The sequence below is a fragment of the Urocitellus parryii genome, chromosome 11 (assembly GCF_045843805.1).
Source record: "Urocitellus parryii isolate mUroPar1 chromosome 11, mUroPar1.hap1, whole genome shotgun sequence".
NCBI classification, from domain to species: Eukaryota; Metazoa; Chordata; class Mammalia; order Rodentia; family Sciuridae; genus Urocitellus; species Urocitellus parryii.
In genome coordinates this window covers 119356124-119383960 of record NC_135541.1, presented here as the reverse complement: position 1 = coordinate 119383960, position 27837 = coordinate 119356124, and the positions used below count along the sequence as shown (strand labels likewise).

General features: G+C 41.2%; 1 long non-coding RNA gene and 2 pseudogenes across 1 annotated transcript in view; all 3 read left to right on the top strand.

Moving 5' to 3' along the window:
• Positions 1–27837, top strand: part of LOC144249178 (uncharacterized) — a 76182-nt gene that overhangs the window by 38754 nt on the left and 9591 nt on the right. The window contains exon 2 of the long non-coding RNA XR_013342177.1: positions 16587–16704. This is a non-coding gene — a long non-coding RNA (uncharacterized LOC144249178). The remainder of the gene's footprint in view (positions 1–16586; positions 16705–27837) is intronic.
• Positions 1194–6158, top strand: LOC144249142 (large ribosomal subunit protein eL19 pseudogene; annotated as a pseudogene).
• LOC144249200 (storkhead-box protein 2-like) lies at positions 8900–12044 on the top strand (annotated as a pseudogene).

The following is a 27837-nucleotide window of genomic DNA, read 5'->3' as shown; positions in this document are numbered from 1 at the left end:
ATCTAATTTTGAATTCTTTTTCATGAAGAGGGAGACCCCTACACCCAAACTCAATAAGGAGGTGAAGTGAACCAAAGAGGAAAAGAACAAAACTGATATAGAACAAAAAGCTGCCTGCTGTTTAGAAATGGTCTTGGAATATTCACAAAACCCCTAACACTCCTCCCTTCCCCCCAAAGATCCAAAGAACTCAGTGGATGTCAAAGATCCAAATGACTCAGTGTGGAACCCTCTCCTTGGTCTCTAGGCAGGGACAGTAGTGAAAAAGTGAAATAAACCAGCACCTGTCTGACTCAAAGAAAAGGACAGTCCTGGTCCACTTGGTTTCCACAGAAGGGGGGCGACCTTTGGAACACCAGATTTTTGTCACCCACAGGGTCTTGGGGCATCCTGGCCACATACTCACAGGGACATACTCTCCTTGTAGAAGTTGGGATCTCCCAGCTTATCAATTCCAATTTACACCCTAACTTTGTGTGCTAAGGTCATGGGTGAAAATGGTGAATGGAAACAGAAGGGGCAGTAATAAGGGAAGGACAGAGAAGAGGTAGGATAGAGATCCAACAGAGGAGGCCCTCAGAAAGAAAGGCAAGGAGGCTGTCCCTGCACCTTTAGGCCCCCCTTCCCTCCCCAAAGTACTCATCAACCAAGGCCTAGATGAGGTGAAGTGGGTAAAGAAAAGTAAAAAGGGAACAGCACGTTTTAGTTTCTCTACCTAGGTGCTCATCAGAATGAAATTTCAGGAAATGTCAAGACACTTACAAAAAGATCCCAGTGGGAAAGAGGATTGTGAAGACCCGAAAACCAAGAAGGAAAAGTCAAGTTAACCCGTGAGTATCCTGAGTATCACGGGTATCGCTCTGGTCCGCAGCTGCCGCAGCGTCCTCGTCCTGCTCCAACTGCTCACTGATCACCAAGGACCACAGTGTTGCGGTTCCCATAGTGCCCGCTGCTGACGTCTACCGCTCCTGGGCGCCCATCTCAAGGTTCCATCCCCCGGGAGACCCCGCCCCGCCCGCAGCTGCCTCCCCTGCGGGACTCCCACTTCACCCTATGGCCGTCCTGACCCTAGATGGCAACTGGTCAGCAGCCATCTCTGCAGTCCCCAGCCCAATGCAGCGCCAGAGCGACCACCTCCATCCCACACTCATCCCCCCGCTTCCTCCAGCGTCCAGGACTCAGACTCCCGCCTAATGCATGGCGAGAGAGGCCAGAGCTCGCTGCCTCCATCCCCACGCATGGCCCTTGGATGCCCTATCAAGCCACCTCCAAGACCACACTGGCCACATAAGCCCCTCTCCGCCATGCACTGCCAAGTCCCCCAGAGACCAGCCACTGGCCAGCGCTCCTGGGGGTGGAACCAGGGCCAGCGGCAGATGAGGGCGGTTGTGGATCACAGGCCATCAGCTGTCAAGCCCACTGATCCAGCCCCCAGAGGCAGGTGGATGCCCTAGAGAATAAGCCTGACAGATATTTCTTGGAGCCCCTGCTGCCAGCAGTGCTGAGGCCAGCAAAAAGAAGCAGACCATTACCAAGGAGGATGAGAGAGAGGAAAGGAGACCTTGGAGCATTGTGCCCAGGAGGCCCAGGGAGAGCACTCAACCTGCTGCCCCGAAGAAGATGACCATTGTGACTTGAATAGCACTTTCACCCAATTCGTGCTGCCAGCACTGACCCTGCAGAGTAGGGCTGCAATCTGCAGAAGCTACAGAAGTGCATGGGGGGTGGGCGGCTCTGGCCATTGGCAGATTGGATCCCTTGTCTCAGTGACAGTCTGCCAATGGCTTTTTCCTTCACCTAGTCAGGGCTGATGGTGACACAGAGGGGAGGTTATTTTAATATCCCTATGTTTTCATGGAGAGGTCAATTTCACTGAAATTAAGACAATTATCCTAGTATGGTCATTCATACAAGTCCATATTTAAGAAACAAATAATTGTGCGACCTTTGCACAATCAGGATGTTGTAGTTGTTAATAATATGTCACTGAGAAGGCATGACTGATGCAAAGTATGCTATAGGTGATGATTTTGGTAAACAGGAGAGATTTGTGTTTTCCAGAGATCCTTTTACTCTGTAGAATCTTTTCTTAGTAACATGCCTGTGTGAGGTTAGTGATTATTTGTATAAACAGTCAACAGATTAATCTGTTTTTATTTAGACTCTAGTTATCAATATATAGCCATTCTTGTGTAATTTTATGACAGAACAATTTATTTCTTGGTACTTATATTAACATGATTTCTTCTATTGATTAATCTAATGATTAATCTAGAAAATTGTTAGACATTTATGGAAATAATGGGAAAGTATTAGAATTTGTTGCACTTGAATGTTTTCTTAATTGGTGGACTCTTTTTAAGCCAACTATGAAAATTTAATAACTTACTCTATGAAGGACTGTTTTACATTTTTAAAAAGCTATCCCTCTTTGGATTAACATTTAAATTGATATCATTATAAAAATTTTTTTGGCCTTGTGGTACTCACCTGTGATCCCATCGACTTGGGAGACTTAGCTAGAGGAATGTGATTTCAAAGCCAAACTGGGCAACATAGGAAGACCCTGTCCCTCACCGAAAAAAAATTAAAATTCCTTTAGGTAAGTTTAAAGTGGAACTTCAATTCTATTCTGAATAAATAGATATCACCATACAGGACTAGTTTGTCACCTCTATTCAGGGGTCTCACTGCATTGCTTCAAAGATGTATTTTTTCCGATAATTGTCTACGAATACCTTGTTCAGTGTTCAGTGTTCATAGCTGAAGTTCTCCCTGTTGATTTATTCTAGTTAATTCATTATGCAATGTGCATAAGAAATTGGCTTTGAAATTTTTTAACTTTAAACTATTCTTTCATCTTTCCGTAAATAATATTTTTTTCTATGGTGCCTCAAGAAATTTGTATGTCCTATGCTTTTAGTTGGGAGTAAATGTCTTCCTCAAAGATTCATCTAATACTAGATGATGTTAGAAATTACCATCAAATTGCATTTGAAAATTGCTGATACTTTTAATTCTGTACAAGTTGTGTTTAATATATGACTAGTTTTAAACCAACTTTAGCATTTTCTTAAATTCCTAATGTTAGTTTGAGGCAGAGAAATTGAAAACCAAGTCTAATCTACTAGTGCACAATAGAATGTGCAGACTTGGGTTCCAACTGACTGTCCCCAGACATAGCTTCATCCCAACATGCACACAAACTTACAACAGAAAACAAATTTGCCATTAAATGAAGAATTAACATCTTTCTTATAGAGAGAACCCCAGGCTTCTAGGCAATCATGAGCTCAGAGTCCTAATGAGGCTGAAGTAGTGAAGAGAAGAAGCACCTCAGGTAAGCCATGAACATTCCCTGATGTTGAAGTCTCACTTGTGGAGTGAGGGAACTAGACTGGGAGGTACTGTCTCCTCATGGCTGGCTCATCTGCCAAAAAGAGGGACTTTTCTAAATAATTGGCAACTGTGAAAATGAAGTTGTGATAGGCTTATTATCACAAGTGTTGAAATTCAGAAATAAAATACAGTATTACAATATTTAGAGATACTATTTTTTTCTGTTAGAAGGTATTGAGTTGAGATAGTCATATTTGCCTATTATCTACTTCTGATGTTGAATCATCAAATACAATTTGTATAGCAGGAATTGATGACTGACAGCTGGGTATGCACATGTGGGTTATCTTGGTTTTGAAGCATGGAGTTTAGAAATCCACGTTTTAAGCAGATCTTTCAGGGGTCTCCTATACTCACTATTGATTTTGACGTCTGATCTCAAAGACTTGAATTATCTTGTCCAATATGTCTCCCTAAAATAATAATTTTTTAGGTGATGCACATCTGTAGTCCCAGCTATTCAAGAGGCTGTGGATGGAGAATCGAGTTCAAGGGCAGCCTGGGCAACTTAGCAAGACCCCAATATTAAAAAAAAAGTCAGGCATGGTGGGACCAGTAGTCTCAGCTTCTTGGAGCCTGAAAATGGAAGATTGTTTGAGCCCACAAGTTCAAGACTAGCCTGGGTAATATGAAGAGACCCTGACTCAAACTGAAACAATCCTCAAAACATTTTTTAGTATAAAACAAACAAACAAACAAAAACAAATGGCAGGCCAGATTTGGTCTATGTGATTTGTATCACATTTATTTAAAAGAGAGAGAGAGTCATGCATTGAATTCAGGATGTTTTGCTCAAATGTGAAAAATGAAAAACTAACAAGATTCACGGAACTCTTCAGAAATAAGCTAACAAGCTTAAGTAAATATGATCTCTGTACTATGTAACCATTTGTGCACCGTTAACAAATGAAGACAATTGTTTGAATATATGTGTACATTATATATATATATATATATAATATATATAAACATCTATATAAACATGTTACAAGTATTTTACGTTTAAATCTTAGATATAGTATGAAAAATTTCAAACTATATTGGGCTCTTTTCTTTCACAGCTACAGGAGCAGCCAGGAGGATGCTCGGGCTTCAGTAGAGGTGCCTCCAGTTTCCCTTGCTGTGGCAAAAGAAGCTTTGGTTGGATCCCAATGAAACCAATGAAATCTTCAATGCCAACTCTCATCATCAGATTTGGAAGCTGATCAAAGATAGCTGATCATCCACAAAACCAGTGACTATTCATTCTGAGGCTCCATGCCAGAAAAATTCCTTGGCTCCCCAGAGACACAGGCATGTGGGCATAGGTAAGCAGAACAGTATAGTTAATGCTCCAATGCAGGAGAAGGTCACCTGGGTGAAGAGGATGTGAATTCTGTGTAGGCTACTCAGAGATACCATGAATCTAAGATTAACCACCACATGTATCACAGCCTGTACCTGAAGGTAAAGGGCAATGTCTGCAAAAACAAGTGGATTGTCATGGAACATATTCTAAAACTGAAGGCAGATAATGCCAAGAAGAAGCTTCTGGCTGACCAGGCTGAGACCAAAGAGGAATACAAGCTCTGTGAGGAGCATTCCAGGGCAAAGAGGAGAACGTCAAGACTCTGTCCAAGGAGAAAGAGACCAAGAAATTAGGCTCCCCTCTTGTGTCTGTACATAGTTGCCTTGATGATTACATAGATACTCCTTGAAATTAAAAAAAGCTTTATCTGTTAAAAAACTATATTGTACCACAATTTTAGAAATTCACAGTTTTATAAATTATCATTTTTACAATAAAAGAAATACAGTTAGTCTGCTCTTTGAATTGTGAGGCTTGAAGAAGCCATGTTACTTGTTTTAAAACCAGAAATAGTTCATCACTCTTTAAATATGTTTGCTCTGTTTTACATACTTTATTTTTTTAATCTTCAACACTGTTCTGAACTTCTTTTACAGTTACATACAATGTTCAAATGGTCAGCATTGAATTTTATTGGAAATGTATAATTTTCTTGTTGAAGCCACTGTGCTGAAAGACTATGGACATATTTAAAAAACTAAAAACTGAAATGTAACAAAACCATATTATTCAGAAAGAACTTTGGCTGATACAGAAAATATTAGAAAATAAAGCTGTCAATTGTCATTTGGAAAATAAAAACTATGCTTAACATAGGACAACTGTTTTTTTTTTTTTAAGTCAAGCTTTTTTTCACCCATATAGTTTATGTGGTAAAATTTTTATTTTAACCATTGTAGTTAGAAATACTATTTCTCTACTTAGGCACTTAGTTCCAGACTAGAAAATGAAGTTGCTTCTGGCTAATTCTATCAGTTTGACAAGTGGAATTTGTTGAAGATGAACTAAAAATGCTGATTTTTCATTATGGGAATGAAAAATCAAAGGACCTTTAACTCATCACATTGTCTTTATAAGTTCCAAAGCACAAAATGTAGTGATGTGCATAATGAGCTCAGGAGGCTTAGAGAACATCATGGCCTGTTTGGGCCACAATATTTTCTGCACTCAGAAAGCAGTTCAAGAATTTGAAGCTGAGCAAAATCTAGACATTTACTGAATTATTTTTTTCAAGAGCACCTTGGTTCATGGGCAAGAACTGAGTTTTTCCTGACAAAATGGACAAGTGCCTTTCTTTCTTACTTACTTTTTTTTCTTTTGGTACTGGGAACTGAACCCAGGGGTGCTTTACCACAGAGCTACTTCCCCAAACCTTTTTTAAATTGCCCATGCTGGCCTTGAACTTTAGATTCTCCTACTTCACTGGGATTACAAATGTGTGTCACTGTACCTGGTGTGTGTCAATTTTTTTTTTTTTTTTTTACAAACCAAACTTGATTGGTATTTAATTAAATGGCCAAGTTTGAGTTCATAGATGCATAACCTTGTAGATCAACTAGGAGTTCATTTGAGTTTCTTGAGTGAGATGAAAAGTGCTCAGAACAGTACCCGAACTAATAAATTCTCAGTACACTTCACCATCACCTTGTTAAGATTAACGTTTCTTATTGAGTAATATATATCATGGGATAGCGAAACTGTGCACCTTGACACTTGTCTGACAGTTTTGCCACTGGCCGTGTTCACAGCCCACAATCCTCTTCCCTGCCACCTGGTCCTTCTCTCACATTTTTGGGCAGTGGTTTGCAGACCGGTGCACATCAGCATCACTTGCAGGTTCATCATCTCATCTGACTTCCTTCTCCACTTGGGGCTGCTGGCCTCTGTTCCCTGGTTCCTAGGCACTGCTCCTGTGATTTGCTGTCCTGGGCCCTTCTCCACATTGATAGAAGGGAGCTGAGCCATTGTGGTTGGATGGTAAACACCAGAACATATTTACAGTCCTGCAGAACTTCTAGCACCATGAAGTGTGCAGGCTCTGCAGCCAGCTGCCTGGGTGATGGCTCAGCTCCTGCTCCAGTTCTGCCCTGGGCCAGTTCATTGCACTAGCCCTTCCTGCCTTCATCTGTCATGGCACAGTCCTATATGGTGCTCTGTTGGCATGTGGTCTTAATAATCTACTAAGAAACAAAAACTTAAAATTACCTGATATTAATAAGCAGTCAAAATTAAATACTTTAACTTATCTTTTTCTTTAATATTCCTCATTAAGAACCTTAGATCTTGGGATAGTAAAATAAATGGAAGCTAGCTGGGTTCAAATTCTGACAGAATGACTCATTGGGAGCACAATTTGGAGCACATTATTGAACTAAGATCAGTCTGTTAGGCTATGGTATTAATACTACCTACTTCATATCACATAGTTGTTACATGAAGTAAATAAGATAAATGGAATTAAGCACTTTGCATAATGCCCAGCATGGAATAAATAGGAGTTACTAAACTTCAGTGCAGTGGTTTTTAGACCTTATGATTACTGATACCAGATTTAAGATCAAAGTTATCATATAGGGCCCTATTTTCATATATAAATTGAAATTTAGCTCTACTAGTATCTAGAACTGCAGTAGCAATAGTTTTTTAAATCACTTTTTATGAACTCTTTCAACAAAAAAAATTTAGAAAAAAGTGAACAAAATAGTTAAATTGAAAAAGTATATTCACATATGTACATAATGAGCTAAAGACAGACACAGTCAAAAAATTTTAGAAAATTCCTAATGAATTTCAGAAGTCTAGTTTTACCCCTGTTGAGCAGTTAGTCAGTAAAGAACTTTCACTGTGGTAACACACCCCTCACTTGGCTTCGTTTCATGGAAGAATTTCCAGTCTATTATTTTAGTGCTGTGCTATTATGAATTAGATGAACTAGTTTTCCTGGTTGGTTTTCTATTTGTAACATTCAATTGATAATCAACCCAGATTTGTACATAAGAATTGGGACTTTTAAAGTCATTCCAATGCTTTTTTGTATATACACAGCAGAGAGGCTATTTTCCAAATGATGCTATTTTGTCAAAATCATGAATGAGATGCTGCGATTTGACTGGCTTGGTAAGAAGGTCTTCTTTTGGTTTCAGGATTCCTCTTGTAGGTCACAATTTGCTAAGTTTTTTTTAACATAAATGGTGTTGAATTTTATTGAATATTCTTTAACACATCCACAATGCCAGTATCTTGATGTGATGCTTCCTCTTTATCAGTGTTGTCCAATAGACCTTTCTGCCATGACAGAAATGTACAGAATATGCACTGCACTGTCAATATGATAGCCACCAGCCCATGTGGTTACTGAGCTCTTGAAATAAGTGGTGGGACTGAGATACTGAAATTTGATTTTGTAAAATTTTAATTAATTTAAATAGTCATACAAGGGCTTTGGTTCCTGTATTGGATGATTAATATGTAGGTTAGCAGAAGACATTTTAATTTTAATTAAAATTAAAATTTTCTTTTCCTGATCTTTTTCCTTACCTGCCTTCCTTTCTTTGTTTTTTCCTTCCTTCCATTCCTTTTTCTTCCCTCTCTCCCTCACTTTTCCCTTTCTCTTTCTCCCTTTCTCTCCTTCCTTCCTTCCTTCCTTCCTTCCTTCCTTCCTTCCTTCCTTCCTTCCTTCCCTCCCTCCCTCCCTCCCTCCCTCCCTCCCTCCCTCCCTCCCTCTAGCACTGGAGCTCAAGCGCAGGGCCTCATCATGCAAGGAAAGTGTTCTAGCACTGAAACATCCCAGCCTTCAGGAGAGTTTTCAATTAAAGTCTCCTGAAAGAAATCTGGGTGCACACATATGATAATTACAATTTTAGGAATGGGAGGTCCATGCCTTTAATCCCAGTGGCTCAGGAGTCTGAGACAGGAGGATCATAAACTCAAAGCCAGTCTCAACAAATTAGTGAGATCCTGTCTCAAAAAATAAGGGCTCTGGCCCCCGCTGGGGCCGCCCGGTGCCGTGGGAGGCGAGGGTGCAGCCGCAGGAAGATGAGCGGAGCCGGGAGGGTGGCCCGGAGCTGCAGCTACGTCCGAGCGGCTGTTCTCTGGACGGGCGAGGGACGGCGGCCGCGGTGAGCGGGGGCCATGCGGCGGATGCTTCCGAAGATGGAGAAGTTTCTGCAGATCGCGCCTCACTCTCTAGCCATCGTCCTGGGCCCGGCCGAGGGGCCGGCTGGAGAGGGGCCCCGGGCAGCGCAGCCCGAGTCCCCGGTCGAGCCCCGGCAGCTCGCCCGACATCACATCGGCTACGAGATCTTCGCCGATTTCAAGGCCGAGAACATGCAACTCTTCTGGAACAAGAAGGTCACGGCGGCGGTGGCCGAGACCTTCTTCCTGGGCTGGATCGACGAGCAGGTCCTGCTGATCCAGGGAAAGGAGGAGCATCTGGAAGCGCTGCGAGAGGGCTGGACCCGCCGGGCGCTGCGGCCACCCTCGGGCTTCCACATCCGCTGCCTGGGTGGTGTATCACCAATCAGTATGTCTCCCATCAGTCAATCTCAGTTTATTCCACTCGGGGAAATCCTCTGCTTGGCAATATCGGCAATGAACTCGGCAAGAAAACCTGTCACCCAAGAAGCACTGATGGAACACCTGACAACTTGTTTTCCAGGTGTTCCAACCCCAAGCCAAGAAATCCTGCGGCACACGTTGAACACCATGGTACGGGAGAGGAAGATCTATCCCACTCCGGGTGGCTATTTCATTGTGACCCCACAGACTTACTTCATAACTCCTTCCCTCATAAGAACTAACAGTAAATGGTACCATTTGGACGAGAGGATACCTGACAGGTCTCAGTGTACCTCTCCACAACCTGGAACCATAACACCCTCTGCCTCAGGCTGTGTCAGGGAAAGGACATTGCCCAGAAACCACTGCGACTCTTGCCACTGCTGCCGAGAAGACATGCACAGCATGCACGCGTCCACTCTGCAGAGGAAATCTGCCAAGGACTGCAAAGACCCTTACTGCCCTCCTTCTCTGTGCCAGGTGCCACCCACTGAAAAGAGCAAAAGTACTGTAAATTTTTCTTATAAGACAGAAACTCTCTCGAAACCTAAAGATAGTGAAAAGCAGTCCAAAAAGTTCGGGCTCAAGTTATTCCGGCTAAGTTTTAAGAAAGACAAGACCAAACAGCTGGCCAATTTTTCTGCCCAGTTTCCTCCAGAGGAGTGGCCCCTGCGGGACGAAGACACGCCCACTACCATCCCTCGGGAAGTGGAGATGGAGATCATTCGGCGGATCAACCCGGACTTGACTGTGGAAAATGTCATGAGGCACACTGCACTGATGAAGAAACTTGAAGAAGAGAAAGCGCATAGGAGTAAAGCAGGATCCTCTGCCCACCACAGCGGAAGAAGTAAAAAGAGCAGGACTCATCGAAAGTCCCATGGGAAGTCTCGGTCACACAGCAAGACGCGGGTGTCCAAAGGAGACCCTTCGGACGGTTCGCATCTGGACATTCCTGGTGAAAGAGAGTATGACTTTTGTGACCCTCTGACCAGGGCGCCCAGGGAGGGCTGCTTCATCATCGAACACAAAGGCGACAACTTCATCATGCACAGTAACACGAACGTGATTGAGTCCCATTTCCCCATGACACCAGAATGGGATGTGTCCGGCGAATTGGCCAAAAGGAGAACTGAGATGCCTTTTCCTGAACCTTCCAGGGGAAGCTCGCACTCCAAAGTGCACCAAAGCCACAGCCATACCCAGGACCGAAGGTCCAGGAATGAGAGACCCAGCAAAGCCAAGGAGAGGTCCAGATCCATGGATAACTCCAAAGGCCCCCTGGGCGCTTCTTCTCTAGGCACACCCGAAGACCTGACCGAAGGCTGTAGCCAAGACGACCAGACCCCCAGCCAGTCCTACATCGATGACAGTACTTTAAGGCCCGCTCAGGCTGTTGGTCATCAAAGGGCTCTCCTTTCATCCGCAAGCTATAAAGAGGTATGTATTCCAGAAATAGTTGGTGGCAGCAAGGAGCCTTCCAGTGCTTGTAGCCTCTTGGAGCCAGGCAAACCACCCCGAGAGTTTGCCACCCTACGGGGAACTCAGCACCTGTCCAACCAAAACAGCCGCTGATGACTACTTCCAGTGCAACACTTCTAGTGAGACGGTGCTTACCGCACCGTCGCCTCTGGGGAAGAATAAGGAGGACCATGCCACTCTGACCCTGGCAGAAGGCGTGAAAAAGCTGTCTCCCTCTGATAGGCAGGCCCCGCATTCCTCCAGGGAGCCTGTCGGCCACAAGGAGGAGTCACCAAAAGGGTCAGGCGGGGGCCCTGCTGCTTCGGGTGGAGTGGCTGAAGGCCTTGCCAACGGACGCCTGGTCCAGCACCACGGTGCAGAACCCAGCAGCCTGGACAAGAGGAAAGAGATATTCAGCAAAGACACACTGTTCAAGCCTCTTCACAGCACCTTGTCTGTAAACAGCTATCACAAGTCAAGCCTGTCCCTCCTCAAATCGCACCCGAAGACCCCTACTGACACATTGCCAGGCCGATGCGAGAAACTGGAACCGTCCCTGGGGACCTCGGCAGCACAAGCCATGCCATCTTCCCAGCGTCAGCAGGAGTCTGGAGGGAACCAGGAAGCCTCTTTTGACTATTACAATGTCTCCGATGACGACGACTCTGAGGAAGGGGCAAACAAAAACGCTGAGGAGGAGAAAAATAGAGATGATGTAGGCACCATGCAGTGGCTTCTGGGGAGGGAGAAGGAAAGAGACTTGCAGAGGAAGTTTGAGAAGAACCTCACCCTCCTCACCCCAAAAGAAACCGACAGCAGCAGCAACCAGAGAGCCACCCATTCAGCCCGGCTCGACAGCATGGACAGCAGCAGCAGCACCGTGGACAGTGGATTCAACTCCCCACGGAATTGAAAAAAAAAGTTTCTGCAGCTGTAGAGATCACCAATCTGGACTGTACTCGGGAGAGCCTGGCTTCCAACACGTCAAGCATTGTTGAGAGTAACCGTCGTCAGAATCCGGCTCTGAGTCCAGCCCATGGTGTAGCTGGGTCAGCCTTCAACTTCCGCGCGAGTACAGACCCCCCGACCAGCGAAGCTGAGAAACTACAGAAACCTTCCAACTGCTTACAAGCTTCTGTGACTAGTGTGTGATAGTCCTTCTGCCTCAGATCTTCTGTCTCATTCAATACAGCAAAGTTTACGACACTGGGACTGATGTTTACATCTTTGGAAAGACAAGCATCTCAAGCACAGTTTTCGTGTTTACTTAAACTGTGCAGCTAAGTAGGCTAGGGCAAAAAAAACAAAACAAAACAAAAATCTTTATTTCAGAGTATTGCTTTTTCACATTTATGGCTCTGTAGCAACTGAATAGCAGTAGGGGTGATATGTATACTTTGGCTTCATTAATTGTATCTGAGCACACATAGGAAAGTCTAGACACTGTAAGTGGAATATGCGTTTTCAATGTCATGCAGTTGCCAATTCCATTTTTAAAATGCCACAGATGTGTGTTGCTCCCAGTCTGTGGTTCAGTGGGGCCACGGAACTGATCTTTGACACTTCCCAAACAAACCAACCAACTAACAAAAAAACCCCATGCCACCGCAAAATGTCAAATGCAAGGGTCCACCTTGAGGGAAATCAATGCCAAACTGTCCAGGAGGGACCCCCCTCCCCCCCGGCCCTTTGCGTGTAAACCATTTATGCACCTGTCATTTTTCACTGTGAGTTTCGTGGTACTGTTCTGCAGGAGTCCATGGAAGTACGTCAGAAGGGGTGGCGATGGAAATACCGGGAGTGTCTGTTTTCAGGATTTTGTTTTCGAGTGTGACAGATGCTTGTCTTGATTTTAAACCTTCCATGATCACAAACAGGAATAGAGGCCTTTGATGGTGAAGTGGATAAAGGAAGGGAATTCCCATTCTGGCTGGGGCACAGCACTAAGTGAGGGAAAAGGTGATGTGGACATTTTTAAAGCTATTCATCGAATATTGAAGGAAGATAATTTCCTCCTTGTGATACTTAATGATGATCCTATCTTACTATAATAGATAACAATAATTAGTTTGTTTAAAAGCAAAATGTTCTTTGTGATACAAATGGAGAGTATGGCCTGGGGATGTTATTCTTTCTAATGGAAGGATATAAATCTATTTTATGTAGTTTTAAATAGAATGCCTAAATTAGGCTGTGGGAGATGATTTTTAGTGGTTATAGGAAAGAGCAAATTTAGGGAGAGTTGAACTTCAGGCCTTTTATTCCTGGGAAGATATCTATAGAGAAAACTTTTAAAGTAATTTTTGATTAGAAATATACATGCCCATGTAATAAGCAACAGAATGAGCTCATTCTGCTAGTGTGGTATGATCATAATTTGTACTCCCCTAAAGTTTATCAGAATAACAATTATGCATAATGAACTATGCCAGAGTAATGTTTACAGATACTTTGTAACCAATTTCAGGAGATGTTTTTAGGCAGATGTATAGTCATTAGCCCAGCTTATTTCAAAAATGGTTTGTCAACATTTTGCTTTGGTTTACTATGTCATGTTGAACACAAAGAAGGCTCAGCAGCAAAGGATTACAAATAATTAAGCTTCAACCTTATAGGAAATAGACATTTCAAAGTTCCCAAGCTTTATTTTCTGAGAACAATGGAACATGTTATAGATCATGGAAAACTATTTGCAAAAGGGTTTCGTCTGACCCAAGTAAATGGTCTGATAAAAAGTCATATTTAGACTAGTGGCATGTGCTATTCGGAGCCAAACACCATTTTTTAAAAAATAAACCTATATGTATCATTTTTCACCTCAGATTTAAATAATTGGCATAACATTTGTGAGGCACTTCTGTTCCCATGTTAAATTTAATCACTAGCAATCAGTTTAAAGAACACAGTCATCTACATAGTCAGACTAATTTTTTAAACATGAATACTCATGCTTTATCGCTATTTGAAAGTTGCAGCGGGTCAAAGTTTAGCATAATTCTCTTTTAGTGCTTATTGTAGTGAAATTTAAGCGCATTTCCTGGTAAACTGCCACCCCATTGAAATGCTTAAGCCAGTTGACTTTTAATCCCATGCCTTATTTTCTCCAAGGCATGCCTCGAATACTCAGAAACACACTGTCTGTCTCACTGCTTAAATACGTCCAGAAGAAATGATAACATATCTAGTAGACTACATAATCTGTTTCCTTGGGGAGTTTGTATACCATACAGTTACTAAATTTTTATGTCTAAATTTCTTTTTTTCCAAAAAACCTGCTCTCAAATTTTCATCATCCTCAATTCATAAATAATATAACCATTAAAACAGTACATTGGCCTCTGATTGACCCTCTGAAAGTAGCCATTGAAATAATCAGATGCTGTGTGAGCAGGAAAAGAAATCATTACCTTTAAGAGAAGCTTTAAAATATGAACTTAATATTTCACAAGAAATAGGTTTACAGGAAACATTGTTCAAAGAAAATGTGTATACTCTTTGCCTGATGCTCCGGGGTACATGATTTTTAAAAGAAAACTTCCTTAGACCAGTAGCCATTAGCGTAGAAATGATGGACTATCAAGGTGATATATCATGTCAGCAGATGTTCCATTTAGAAATACTCTCCTGAATCGAATCTGGATTCTTGAATGGAGGAGAAGTGGTGGTGGGAAGCGCATGACATGTGTGACGTGCGACAATTGTGCATGTCCAAGATGGTCTCACCGAGATGGTGAGGCTCTCCATGCCCAAGCCCTCGGGCCCTCTCCAAGCTTTGTGTTCTTTTCCTCCAGTGATACCATAGCTTTGTGTCACACAACTGCTTATCTAGTCTTAGAGTTTATCAGCTGAAAGGTTTACAAAACTGAATCTGGTTGAATCTCTGTGAGGCGTTCAACTTTAAAGGGTCAACCCATCTGTCGGCATTTTGCACACTTATGTATTATTATGATACAGCATATTACTTTATGGTAATTTTTATTTTTACATATAACTACCTCCATGAATTTGATGAAATGGCAGCAGCGTGTTAAAGTGTATTGTTCAGAAAAGCAACATTTAAAACTTTCTTAAACATGAAAAAAAAAAAAATAAGGGCTCTGAATGTGGCTCATTGGTAAATCTCCCCAGGGTTCACTCAGCCATATCAAGGGGGGAAAAGAATTTTAGAAAAGGGAAGAAACATTTTTTAAATAATACAAGTTGCACAATTTTAGCTTCAATTTAAAATTTATATCTATGCTCAGACTTTATTTATAGGAAAATTCTGTTATTCATTCCTGGAAAACCATGGTACTTAGTTTAAAATTGGAAATGGTCTTTCTTTCTTTCTTTCTTTCTTTCTTTCTTTCTTTCTTTCTTTCTTTCTTTCTTTCTTTCTTCATTTCTTTCTTCCTTTCTTTCTTTTTCTTGGTGGCCTTTTCTTTGCATTGTGGTTTAACACTGGTTTCCAGATTATGGCTCTTTTTTTTTTTAATCTTGTCCAAGTCTAGCTTCACTGTCCTCAATTCTATATTCACAATAGTTCACTAAAATCCTATAGTTCTTCACAATTTCTTGAACAAATCCCTAGTGTTTTGTCACCATGGCTAATAGGTATATCTGCATTCTTCTCAAATTACATTATAACATTCAGTTTGTCATTTTCTAGTAAAAGCCTAGCTCTTCTGCCTTATAAGATTCTGTATTCTCAGTTGCAGGGCTTTCTGAGGGTCAGGAGCTACATGGGTTGTTAGAATGTGCTAGACCTTAGTGGAGGATTCTGGAGGAAGACTCCTGGTCTATCGTGGCTGCCTTCATTGAAGCTCTGATTACCTTAACTCCTCCTCACACCCAGCCCCAAGATAATAATTCAAAGAGAAGAAAAGGAAATGGAGGAGCACAGACATGGACACCCTGGTAATCCATAAATGTTCACTTCCAATAATTCTGAAGTTTGAGCAGAAATTCGGGTGTCTTTTAAACTTCTTCACTCCTTAGGTCTTCTAGGTCAAAAGGTCAGAGGATATCACTATGACCCTGCAACTTCTTTTGGTCATGCTCCTAGAATCCCAACATACTTTTAAAATTTTTATCTCTGTGCCAGTCTTAGGGAAAGATAGACAACCACTACCCGCCCTTCCATTAAAGAATTGTTCATATATTAGGCTGTTTCTTATTGCCAACCCTGAGGTGGGATAGATTCTTGATCCCCTCTCCAGTTTCCAGTTCTACATTAATGTTGCTGGTATGTTTTAGGATGAATCTATGTTAATTCCAGGAGGGTACTTTACCTTCTTCAGGTAGGTACAGACATTCTGAAACCTGAGCACTGTCATCAGGGCATCCCTGTGTCCCAGACATAATATCTTTGAAATTCCAAGTCCATCATGTATGGGGGAAGGGTGAGAGAAAACTTTTACAAGGACTGATATGGAGGTCTTGTTTGCAGTTGGGAGTTTCCTGCAGGTGTGGAGTCAGGGTCTCTTTGACCACAGAAATGTAGGTCTGTGCTAGTTTCTCAAAATTCCTACCTATGGTCTCTTCCTCAGCTGTTCTCAGCTGGAGGATTGAGAGGCTGCAATGGAGAGAACTCAGTCTGGGAAGTGTTGAGAAGATTGTGGAGTTGTGCTTCTGATTGGTAGGAACCACAAAACACTGGATGCATCCAATCTCCAATCAGTTGTCTGAGAGCCTGTCCCGCTTCCCCAGGTTGAGTCAATGGAAAGGAAGCTCCTGGAATTTCGAGCCCAAGTATCCAAACCGGAGAGGCTCCTTCAGAACACAGTTGAAAATAGGGCCCAGTTGGTAACTCCTGCTTTGTGGGGCTCTTTTATTGTTTCAGTGACCAGGGCACATGATGTTTTGAAGAAGGAAAGGACTAACTTGGAGCTAAAGAATCGATTGCACCTTTCACACTCACAGAGCCTGCTTCAAACACCTCACCGTCTATGATCAGATCTGTAAGTGACTCTGACCTCCTTTGACCTTCCAGAAGCATATATTCTGGTCCACTAGACAGGTCTTAGCTCCTAGATAGCTTCTAGCTAGAGTTCTATCCCTTCACCCTCGTGCCCTCTCAGCTCCCTGCCTTGCCCTTGCTCTCCTGTGTCATTGTCTTTCCTCTTTACCCCAATTTTCCCTCCTTGACGTCAGTCAAGCAAGGAGGTGGGAGAAATGCAGTTAAGTTCGTCCTTGAATGAAGAAACTTTTAAAGTCTGTAAATTAGTTGTCTACAAGGAGATCTTGAGGCCATTTGTATATTATGGACTTTCCTGAACTACTTTATAAAAAATTAAATAAGGCATAACCTTATAAATTGACTTGAGTGCACAATATTAGGTTAAGAACAGCAATTTGATTTTGACACATCAGTTTAAAAAAATGAAGGAAGATCCATATGGTCTCATTGTCATAAAAGAAAAAAAATGATAATTCAAAAAAACCACTGAACTTTAAGGGAAAAAATTTTAAAATATGTGTACCAGATATTGTATACATTTACTTAAATACTGTGCTTATAATTCCCTAGAAATACTTTGAAGAAAAACTTGATATGTAACTGATTGTTTTAAAAATCAGAAATTAAACCATTACACTTAGATGGTAAACATCAGAGGGGCTGAGCATTCTCCTAGGAATGTTCCTAAATTGTACCCTTAGAGCTTTGACCTCTATAGCATGATCAAGGATCAAGGGCCTTGATTTAACTGGCTCTTGTTTTCTACTTCCCTTTGGTTCTTCTCTGAGGATTGCTTTCTTTCCTGAGCCACTTTAGCACAATACTTAAAAGGTTGTCTCTGTACAGCCTCATCCTGTCCCTGCCAAGTTAACCCAGAAGCCTTCAGTTCCCACTGGCTCCCTCCAGTGTGCAGTCCACCCTCTTTTCTTCCTGATATCTGGTCTGTAACTCCAGGCTTGTCACGACCTGGTTGTATGCCTTTAGCTGGCCTCTTTGTCTCTGTGAGCTGATGCCCCTTATCTGTAAAAGGTGGACCTAGACTTAGATGATGTCTGAGGTCCCTGTCAATTTGACCTCTCCTTAAGAAAACTGATACACACACTTAACAGGGAACTTCCCCCAACATCTTCTCTCCAATCACCACAGGGTGTTTTTACATGTGTGTTTTTCATGCTCCATCCTTCTTTTCCCAGGATATGACAAAGGCCTTTAATTCCCTTCAGACTACATAACTTGTAGCATGAACTGGCTCATGAAAAGGAAGTGGTAGGATATGACCACACAGCATGCAGTGGGATGGTGGCTGGGACAGCAAGGATTTGGAGGTACAGGGAGACTTCTCCTCTAAGCTGGAACCTGGAATCTCCTCCAGACCCAGTGCATCCCCTTGGCTCATCCTCTTAACCATCTCCCACCCTGTTCTTACCTTCCTCATGCTTTGCCCTCTTTCCTGCCTCTGGGCACTATCATCAGATCTGACAGTTCCATCTGAACAGGGTTGTTTTGTTTGCTTGCCCATGAAATCCTTAAGGGCCCTGCTGTGTGCTCCTGTCTTGAGAGCCTTTCCTTCTAGGAGCCACACAAGAAGCAAAGCCACCACGGGTCTCTAAAGCATAAGGAAGCCTTGGCCTGCCTCCTCCCCCTATCTGAATAACCCCATCTGCTAAGGAGCATCTGGGCCCTCTTCCTTCAAAGCTGGTGCAGGTCTGAAGAGGTGATCAGAGATGTGTCCTACTAGGGTAGGCAGAAAGACAAAATTACTTCCTGACAGTGATGGAATACCCATAGCCAAATACTACCAGGTCCAGCATTAAGGAAAGAGCACCTAAGATTGCATGGTAAACTTTGTGACACTGCTTCCTAACAGCTTCTGTGGCACAACACCTGCCGCAGCATGGTTCTCACCTCAGCAGCTCTCCTCAGATGATCAGCTTGGGGACAACAGTTGCCCCCTACACATGAGTTCCCAACATGGCATTCCTTGGCAGTCCTAGAAGCACCCTAGTGAGCAGCAGGCACTGCTGGACAGTGTCAGTGGTGTTTAGCAAGCACCTTTCACAGATCCACACCTCACCAGGTAGCTCCTCTGAGCCAAGCCAGCTGGACTTTGCACTGCACCATCAGGTCTGAGCTCTTTGAGTCCATAAGGGGAAGGATATTGGTGACTTCAAAAAGGCCCTCTCATTCACAGCTTATCATAATCTGCTTCCTTTATTAACATGTTCTCCAAAATTTACTGCCCTCCTGTCCCCCATTAAGTATGCTGTCCCATTTTATTAACCTGACTTCCCTCAGAAAGAGACTGATGTCCACACCAAGCCTATGCAAAGGCATATGGCAGCCCTCTCCTTGTTTTTTAGTGGTGTGGGCAAGACACCAATTGTACTGAAGTCTGTTTTGTGTCTTCAGAGTGTTCCTAGGATGTGAGTAGGTGTGTATACATGTATGATAGAGATTTCTTTTTATGTTGCTGTAGCCATACATTGAAGGCCAACATCACTCATGGACCTGGAGGGTGAAACAGCATTAACAGTCTTTCAGTGACATTTTTTCTTTTAAAGCAAAATTGTATATAAAAAAGTTTATTTTCTTTCTTTCATTCTTTTTTCTTTTGGCTTTGTTTCCCATTTCTAGACCAGTCCCTAGAACAAGTGTTAAGAATAGAAAATAAAATAAGCCAAATGCAAAAAACCAAAGGCTGAATGTTTTCTCTGATAAGAGGATAGTGATTCATAATGGGAGGGGGAAGGGGTGTAGAGAAGAATGAAGGAACTTTGGATTGGGCAGAGGGGAGTGAGGAAAGGGGAGAGGATGTGGGAAGGACAGTGGAATGAAAAGGACATCAGCATCCTATATACATGTGTGATTACACTATTGGTGTGACTGCACCATGTTCAGCCAGAAGAAGGAGAAGTTGTGCTCCATTTGTGTACAATGTGTCAAAATGCATTCTACTGTCATGTATAGCTACTTAGAAAAAAATTTAAAAGATTATAAAAATTTAAACGAAGACTATAAACTAAAAACATCATGAAGAAACCATATTCACTAATTCTGAAGTCTAAATTTAAAAATTATAATTTTCCCTCTTTGCCATTTTGCAAAAATCTCCAATCTAAGATATGATGGAGTTATTATTAAACTTGATGTGCCTTTGCAGTTTTCACAGGGAAGGACATATTTTGCTGTTTATTCTTCAGCATTAAAACTCAGGAGTCTGCATGGCAATGAAAATATAGGTCTCTTTCCATTGTGGGTTGAGTAAAATAAAGGAGAATATTTTCTTTCATGAGTCTCCATTGTTGGTGACTCAGTGTCATTGAAGGCTTTTATAAGAACAGAGGGCACAGTGGGAAAAAAAGACAGGAATTACCCAAGCATATATGTAGCTAGGCTGTGTTAGCCAGAAACCTGTCTCAGTGCATGGTCCCCTTTACAGTGCCCATCAGGGCCAGGCAGTTTGTTGGCCTGCATCCTCAGTATAAAGAAGATGAAGGTTAAAAGAATTTGAAGATTTTCATTTCAAAGGCTGTCTGTTTCACCATCAGCTATGGGATTGTGGGTACAACTTCCCTGGCTGCAATGGCAAGGGCTTTAGTGGGAGTTGAACTCTCACCTAGGATCTGCATCTTTCTGTAAGTATCCCAGGTGATTCTGATGCAGGCACAATTTAACACATTGGTGATGTTTCTGATACACACATTGTGCATGTCACTGAGTCACAACAATGAACTTATTTATGAACCTTAATTGAAAATCGAATCATTCCATAAATTTTGAAATAAAAATTAAAAAAAAATACTTCAGAAAATTCTTGTGTCCTTTACCTTCCACAATTAAAATAAAGCTATTACTCTACAATGATGTCCTAGAAATAGTTAAGAATGAACAGAAATAATGGCAGCTAGAACAAAAACTGTAATCATTATCAATGAAACCAGGACCATTACCAGCAGCAACAAAAGACTCTTCAAGAGATGTCCCTGGGTAGAGACATGGCCACTCCTATGGGGAGATGTGAAGTCAACCTGCATTTCACCAGGTGTTTTAAGGATTTGTACGACTGCTTTTGCCTTTATAATACAGAGGAATTTGCTGGCAAAATTAGCTGAATGGTTGGAAAGTCCTCAGACCCATTATTGAATTTAAAGATAAAGCAGCCAATAGTAAAGACCTCTGGCCCTGAGGTTATTTCAGCAGTCTGCAAAGTTCTCTCTTTTATCTCTGTGCCTCAAGGGCTGGGTGCCTTCATAAAATAATCAATGATCACAGGACAACTCAAATAGTCACACTTAGCAAATCAGCTTACTACAGAAAATAGAGTGAAAGCCCCATAAAAGGGGAAGAAAAGACCCAGAAAAGAGGACAAAAAGAAAACAGAGGACAAGTACCTGTTGTATCACTTCAAATATGAATAGTATCTCCTGACCTGCTGACCTAAGACCTTCAGAATTTACAGTCATGTCCCTCAGATCTCCTCACTGCTGAGGTGAGTGACAGAGGCCCTAGGGGTGATTTTCCATTGCCGCAGTAACAAATTTCCACAAGCGACATGGCTGAGGAGAACACAAATCCATTATGTCAGAGTGGTAGGTTAGGAGTTCACAGAAGGTCCCACTGGTTTAAAATCACTGGGGAACAGGGCTGTCACCTAGTGGAGGAGGTCAGGCACATCTGGCTTCCTTGATTTTTCTGGCTCTAGAAGCCACCCACTTCTTGGCTGGTGGCTTCTTCCTTCACCTCATTCCTGATTTAATTCTTTTTGTGTGTGTGTGATAACTAGGAATAGGAGGAAATTATTCTTAATGACAAAATGCATCTATGAAGAACAAACAACTTATACAGGTACTAGTAACATGCTGAATATTCCCCATGTAACCTAGGAAACAAGGTGAGGATAGCTTCTGGAACCATGTTCACTTACTATCATGCTGGATATCTTAGTCTGTGGGAGGCCAAGCTTGTGGGTGACTGAGTTACACTCCCCAGCTGGGTGCTGAGGCGCTCAGTCACAGAAATGGGTGTGTCTTGCTACAGCCCCATGGGTGAAGCTATGCTCACCTGTCTTTGTAATATAACCCCTTGCCCTGTTTAGGATAGAATCTTCCATGGAAGTGCCTTGTGTGTGTCCCCTCCTCTTACTGTACCCTTGGGTGTGACCTACCCAGGTGTCAGTCAACCTGCTGACAGTGGACATCATGAAGACAGATTCAGCCCCCTGAAACCTGACCCCTTGCCTCATTTGAATAGCTTCTCCTCAGTAAAAGGGGTCAGCGCATGCTCTCGCTCACTCTCTTTCTGCAGACCCTTAAGGTCAGAGGAGCCTTCACAGCAACCCCTAAGAAAAAGGTATTTGTGTCTCTTGTGTGGTTATTTCATGCAGCCCAGTTAGCCCAGTTTAACTAGAGTGACCCCTGAGCCTTTTAGTCGCAAGAACAGAAACCTGGCATTAGTCCACAAAATAAGGAAAAATAAAGACAAGCCGAGAGAAATAAAGTACAGAAATGAAGATGTTAAACTACTTTTATTTACAAAAAAAAGTATGTAGAAAATCCTAAGAAATATTCCTAAAATTGTTGGTATTAATTTGTGATTTTTGCCAGGGTTATAGGATTCAAGGTTAATGAACAAACCCCCAAAAGTATCCACAAAGGAAGAGATATATCATGGAGAAGAATTGGAAGACTTTAGTGTTATCAAATAAGTTACTTTTCTCTTTACATGTGCTGAGTTTCCAGTGTTAGTTGAAAAACTTCTCCCTAATGCTGATGTTATACATCTACTATCTTGAAATTAATATTTAAGTTAATTTTCCTTTACATTTTAGCTTATATCTATTCATAAATTATTTTTGAGTCTGATGAGACAGTGGCCCAGGATCATTTCCTTCTAGATGGACACCTAATTGTGCCAGAATAGATGATTTTCTTTTAAAAGCTATCCTGTCTTCCACTGATTTGATATATCATTAGCATATTTGTTTATATGCCAATATTATCATATTTTTCAAGTTCATGAAATAGAATTGTTTTTGTCAGGTTTTTCTCACTGTGAACAAAATACCCGAAAAGAACAATTTGCAGGGAGGAAAACGCCTGTGCAACTAAATATAAATGGAATAATTTGTCATACATTCTTTGCTATCTGAGACTTCTTTTGCTCAGCATATCATTTCTGAGATTCTTTCCTGTTATTACTAGTATCAGATGTTGGTTTTTTATTGCTGAATAGTATTCCATTGTAAGGACTATAACTTGTTTTAACCATGCACTTTCTAATTGTCGTGTTGATTGCTTCCATTTGGAATTGCTCTTGAGTACTGCACTTCTGAAGTTCATGTTACAGGTCCTTTTGTAGCTTTGTATGTCTATGTCTGGTGACAGCATTAACGGGGCACATGATAAATGTATGTTCACCTAGAGCAGCCACCAAACTGTTTTTCAAAGTGATTGTAACATTTATCCCTTTCACCAACAGTGAATAGAGCTGCAATTGATTGTTCTAAATCCTTCTAACACTTGGCATGGTCATTTGAATTTTAGACATTGTGATGGATGTGAGTTGGTCTTCATTTTTGTTTTCCTATGACTCATGCTTTTGAGCATCTTTTCAGGTGCTCTTCGATGTTTACATTCTCTTCTTTGTGCAGTATGAGTTGAAATATTTGATCCCTCTTTAAGTTTCTTGTCTTACTATTCCCAAGTTAGAAACTTTTATATGCCCTTAAGTATATAAATTTTAATAATTTAATAATAGATATAAGCCTAAAATAAGATATCTGAATAATGTTAATCTATCAAGTTTATTATTATTATTATTATTATTATAAATATTATATGTGACTTGTCTTTTCATTTACTTGATGGAATCTTTCAAACAGTAGAAGCTTATGATTCCAATGTTGTTCATCATTTTTTAACCTTAATAGTTTGTCTTATTTGTATATCAAATATAAGAAATCATTGCCAATATAAATAAAACTTTTTCTTCTTAGTTTCCATCTCCAAGATTAGTGTTGCTTTATGTTTAATGTAAAAAATAGAAGGTTCCACCATGCGGCCAGCGCATTGGTTTCATTAATGAGGTTCTTGGCATAAAAGTTAACTAGCGAGATCGAAATAAAACACATAGACTCAGTTACCTTTTTCTATGACCAGGTCCGAGACAGCTCCCCTCTCTGGCTCCAACCTCGAACCACCTGTAAGGCAGCAAGGATTACTCAGGGCTAGCAGGATGGAGAGAGCGAGCACGCCAGGGAGTAGCCTTTTATTGGGGAACAAGAAATTCAGGGGAGAATTCCATCCAATGAAGGTTGAGGGGGGCCGCACTCCAAGCTCAGGGTCAGTGATTGGCCCCCTGGGTCAGTGGTCAGTCACACCCCCACACGGATGGGTTCTCTCATCAGAAGAGGTTTGGGAAAGCTCCGGCCCAGCCAGAGCACCTCAGACCCAAACCGGGAGTTGCCGAGTCACGTGTGAGAATGGCTCTCCACATATCCCCCCTTTCTTTTCTTAAAAATGAGGTGGCGGTTCACTCGTTGGAGTTTCTGTATTCTTGTTCCAAAGACTCGCCATCCTATAATTACAACACAAAAGAGAATTAACAGCAAAGAGAATAATCCAATAATGTACCAGGCTGAGTGTTTAAGAATGTTTCCAGGGTTGAATCCATTCAACTCCTTCAATATTTGGTTAGCCAAAGAAGAAGGATCTGAAAAATCAGCTCTATTATTTTGAATGTCTTGGATATGGTGATGAAGTTCCAGAATATCCAAGCTATTATTACTATTTTGCCAAATACCTAACAAATGGTTTTTAACCTTCTCCCAATCCCAGAGAGAAGCATTGTACTTGGCAGCTGTAACACACACATACTTATAATTAGCATGGCATTTAAGCCTTTCTTTAAATTTTAAGGCTGAAAGTTCATTACCTATGTCTATAACAGTCGCCTCTAAGGCGTTTAATTTAGTCTCAATCCTTTCATCAATATTTACTTGATTACGCAGAGCCTTGGAAGTATTTTGGGCTAAATTATTAAGAAATTTTGCATGCTGAATATTCTGAGACAATGTCAGAGATGCAGAGACAGTTGAGGCAATAAAGGAGACTAGCACCAAAACACCAACAATTATAACTCCAATAGCACGGTTAGGTCTTGCTAGCTGGGCATGAATTTGCTGTAAGACTTGTGAACCAGTATCAGCATACCATGGCTCTAAAATATTTGCAGGCAATAAAACGAAAGAGGGCTGATGAAGTATCTGCACTCCTATTCCTCCATTATACCTAGTAATACAATTGGTTAGGTTACATTTATTACAAGTAACAATATATCTGTCATTTATCCATTTAACTTTTACATTTCCAATAATTAAAACATAGGAGATGTAAGCCATAACACAGGCTCGTAAGCCATAGCAAGATCCCTCTTTACAGTTCTTGCCAACAAATTTTGGTAAAGGCTTGTCTGTAAAATGTAAGAATTCTGAGGCAGCAATTAAATGCCAAACATCCTTTTGAATATCACCTTCACTATAAGTCAAAATATTACTAACAAATCCTGTAGGTGTCATAGCAGAATTTCTTCATAATTGTGTCATCAATTTTTGGAGACCAGTCTAAAATATACCCACTATCTTTAGACACCTTATGTTGTACAGGAAAGGTATTTACACAATCCATCCATCTAGGAAAGGTGCCAATCTCAATTGTAGAACTATTTGGACAGTGGTGAATCCGTGAAGGTTTTGCAGAAATGACTGGCTTGTTATGGGAAAGTCCCATCTTAATTACTCATCTAGTATAAGGTTTTAAGTCCCCATAAATAGAATTATTTGTCAGTCTAGGTCTACCAATCGCTGTCTTTTCTTCGAATGATACCTTCAGACAGCCAGTATGTTTATCGTGTGGCCAACACAAAGGTAATTGGGCACTGTAGCCAGAATAATTAAATCTAGTCACATGATTGGGAGTAATATGAGTATCTGTAATTCCTCCCATCATGAATGAGTCATTAGTAAATACTGGAATGGATTCTCCAGTCCACACAGCTGGGTGTACCAGGGGTGGATCTGGGAAATATGTTCAGTAAGTGTCTACTTGATCCTCCTTTACCTGACAGCCCAGCAGGGCAATTACTGTTGCTACCATCCCGTCACTGGGTCCTGTTCTCTCCTAGGTGTTGAAGTATTCGGGAAGCCTGGGTTGTTAGCTTCTTCATGTCTTCCCATGAAATCAGCTTTTCAGATGGGTCAATCTGGTCTTTCTTCATCCTTTTCCAATATCTCCTCCTTTTGGATAGGGGCTCCTCCAGGTCGATCCTCAGATGCTTGAATCTGGGTTCTATCTTTTCCATGTCTGATAGCATGTTCAGGCACCCAAATAGGACGAAAAGCACCTTCTGGAAATATAAAAGCATGACCTCTGCCCCACATAATCACTGGATCTGGGCCTTTCCACTGACCAGTCTGTAAATCTTTCCACAAAACTCTGCCTAAAGGGCCTGTTACTGAGGGAGACATTTGCCTCTCAGCAGCAGTGTGATCTTCTGCGTCACAGTTTAAAAAATTTAAAACAAACAAAGCATGATTAAGACTATTTTGGGGAGTCATAACCCTATTTTCCCCCTTTAATTTTTGTAATTGAAGCTTAATAGATAAATGAGCTCGTTCCACAATGGCTTGACCTTGGGGGGTTATAAGGAATTCCTGTTTTATGATTAATTTTAAACTCTTGGAAAAATTGTTGAAAAGAAGAGCTTACATAAGCTGGAGCATTATCTGTTTTAATCTGCATAGGGAACCCTAAAACGGAAAAAGGTGCTAGGCAATGAGAAATTACATGTTGAGTATTTTCCTTAGTATGTGCTGTGGCAAAAATAAATCTAGAATAAGTGTCCACTATGACATGCACATAACACTGCTTACCAAATTGAGGAATATGAGTTACATCCATTTGCCATATTTGATTTGGTTTTAATCCATGGGGATTTACCCCTGATGGCAGAGATGGAGTGTGAATAACACACTTAGGGCTTTGGCTTACAATCTGACGAGCTTGTTCTCTAGTAATATTAAATTTTTTACGTAAGCTAGAAGCATTTTGATGATGTAAGGAATGGGAAGCTAGTGCACAGTCATATGAAGACATCTGTTGATAAAAAGCTACTAATTTATCAATTTTGTCATTACCTGAAACTAAAGGTCCTGGAAGATTAGTACGAGCTAGTATGTGTCCTATGAAACATGGGTATTTTTGCATTAGCACTGCCTTTTGTAAATTATGAAATAATTCAAATAACTCCTGTGATGAAGTATACCCAATAACTGAAGTTTCAATGTTTTTAGTAACTCTGACTGCATATAAGCTGTCAGAATAAATATTAATAGGCTCATTTGAAAAGTAATTTAAGGCACAAATCAGAGCTTGAAGCTCTGCTCTTTGGGCAGAAGTATAAGAAGTTTGTATTACCTCTGTGTGAACACGATTATAAAAACCTGCTTTACCTGAGTTAGAACCATCTGTGAACACCAATAAAGCTTCATCTATAGGATGTGCACATACAATCTTTGGAAAAATAAGTGATGTTAATGATGCAAATTGTATAACCTTATCATGAGGGTAATGGCTATCTATCTGGCCAGGAAAATCAGCAAAAGCTATCTGCCATGAACTAGAAGTTTCAAAAAGCCAATTAGTCTGTTGAACAGAAAATGGAATGATTATGATGTCAGGCTCAGATCCAGTTAATTGTAAAATCCTAGTTCTGCCCTTAATTACTAATTGAGCTATAGAATCATGAAAAGGAATTAATGTTTTTTGAGGGGAGTGGGATATATAAATCCACTCAATAACTCCTAATCTTTGCCATATGGCTCGTGTTGGGGTATGCTCAGATGGAAATATTAATAAATACACTATTTCTTTAGGATCAGCTCTAGTAAGCTGTGCATTTTTAATTGCATGTTCAACTCTCCTTAAAGTTGTTCTAGCTTCTAAGGTCAGCTGACGTGGAGAGGTTGGAGAGGGATTTCCTTGTAATATCTGAAATAAAGGACTTAACTCAGAAGTAGTTAGTTTTAAGGATGGCCTCAGCCAATTAATATATCCTAATAGCTTTTGAAAATCATTAA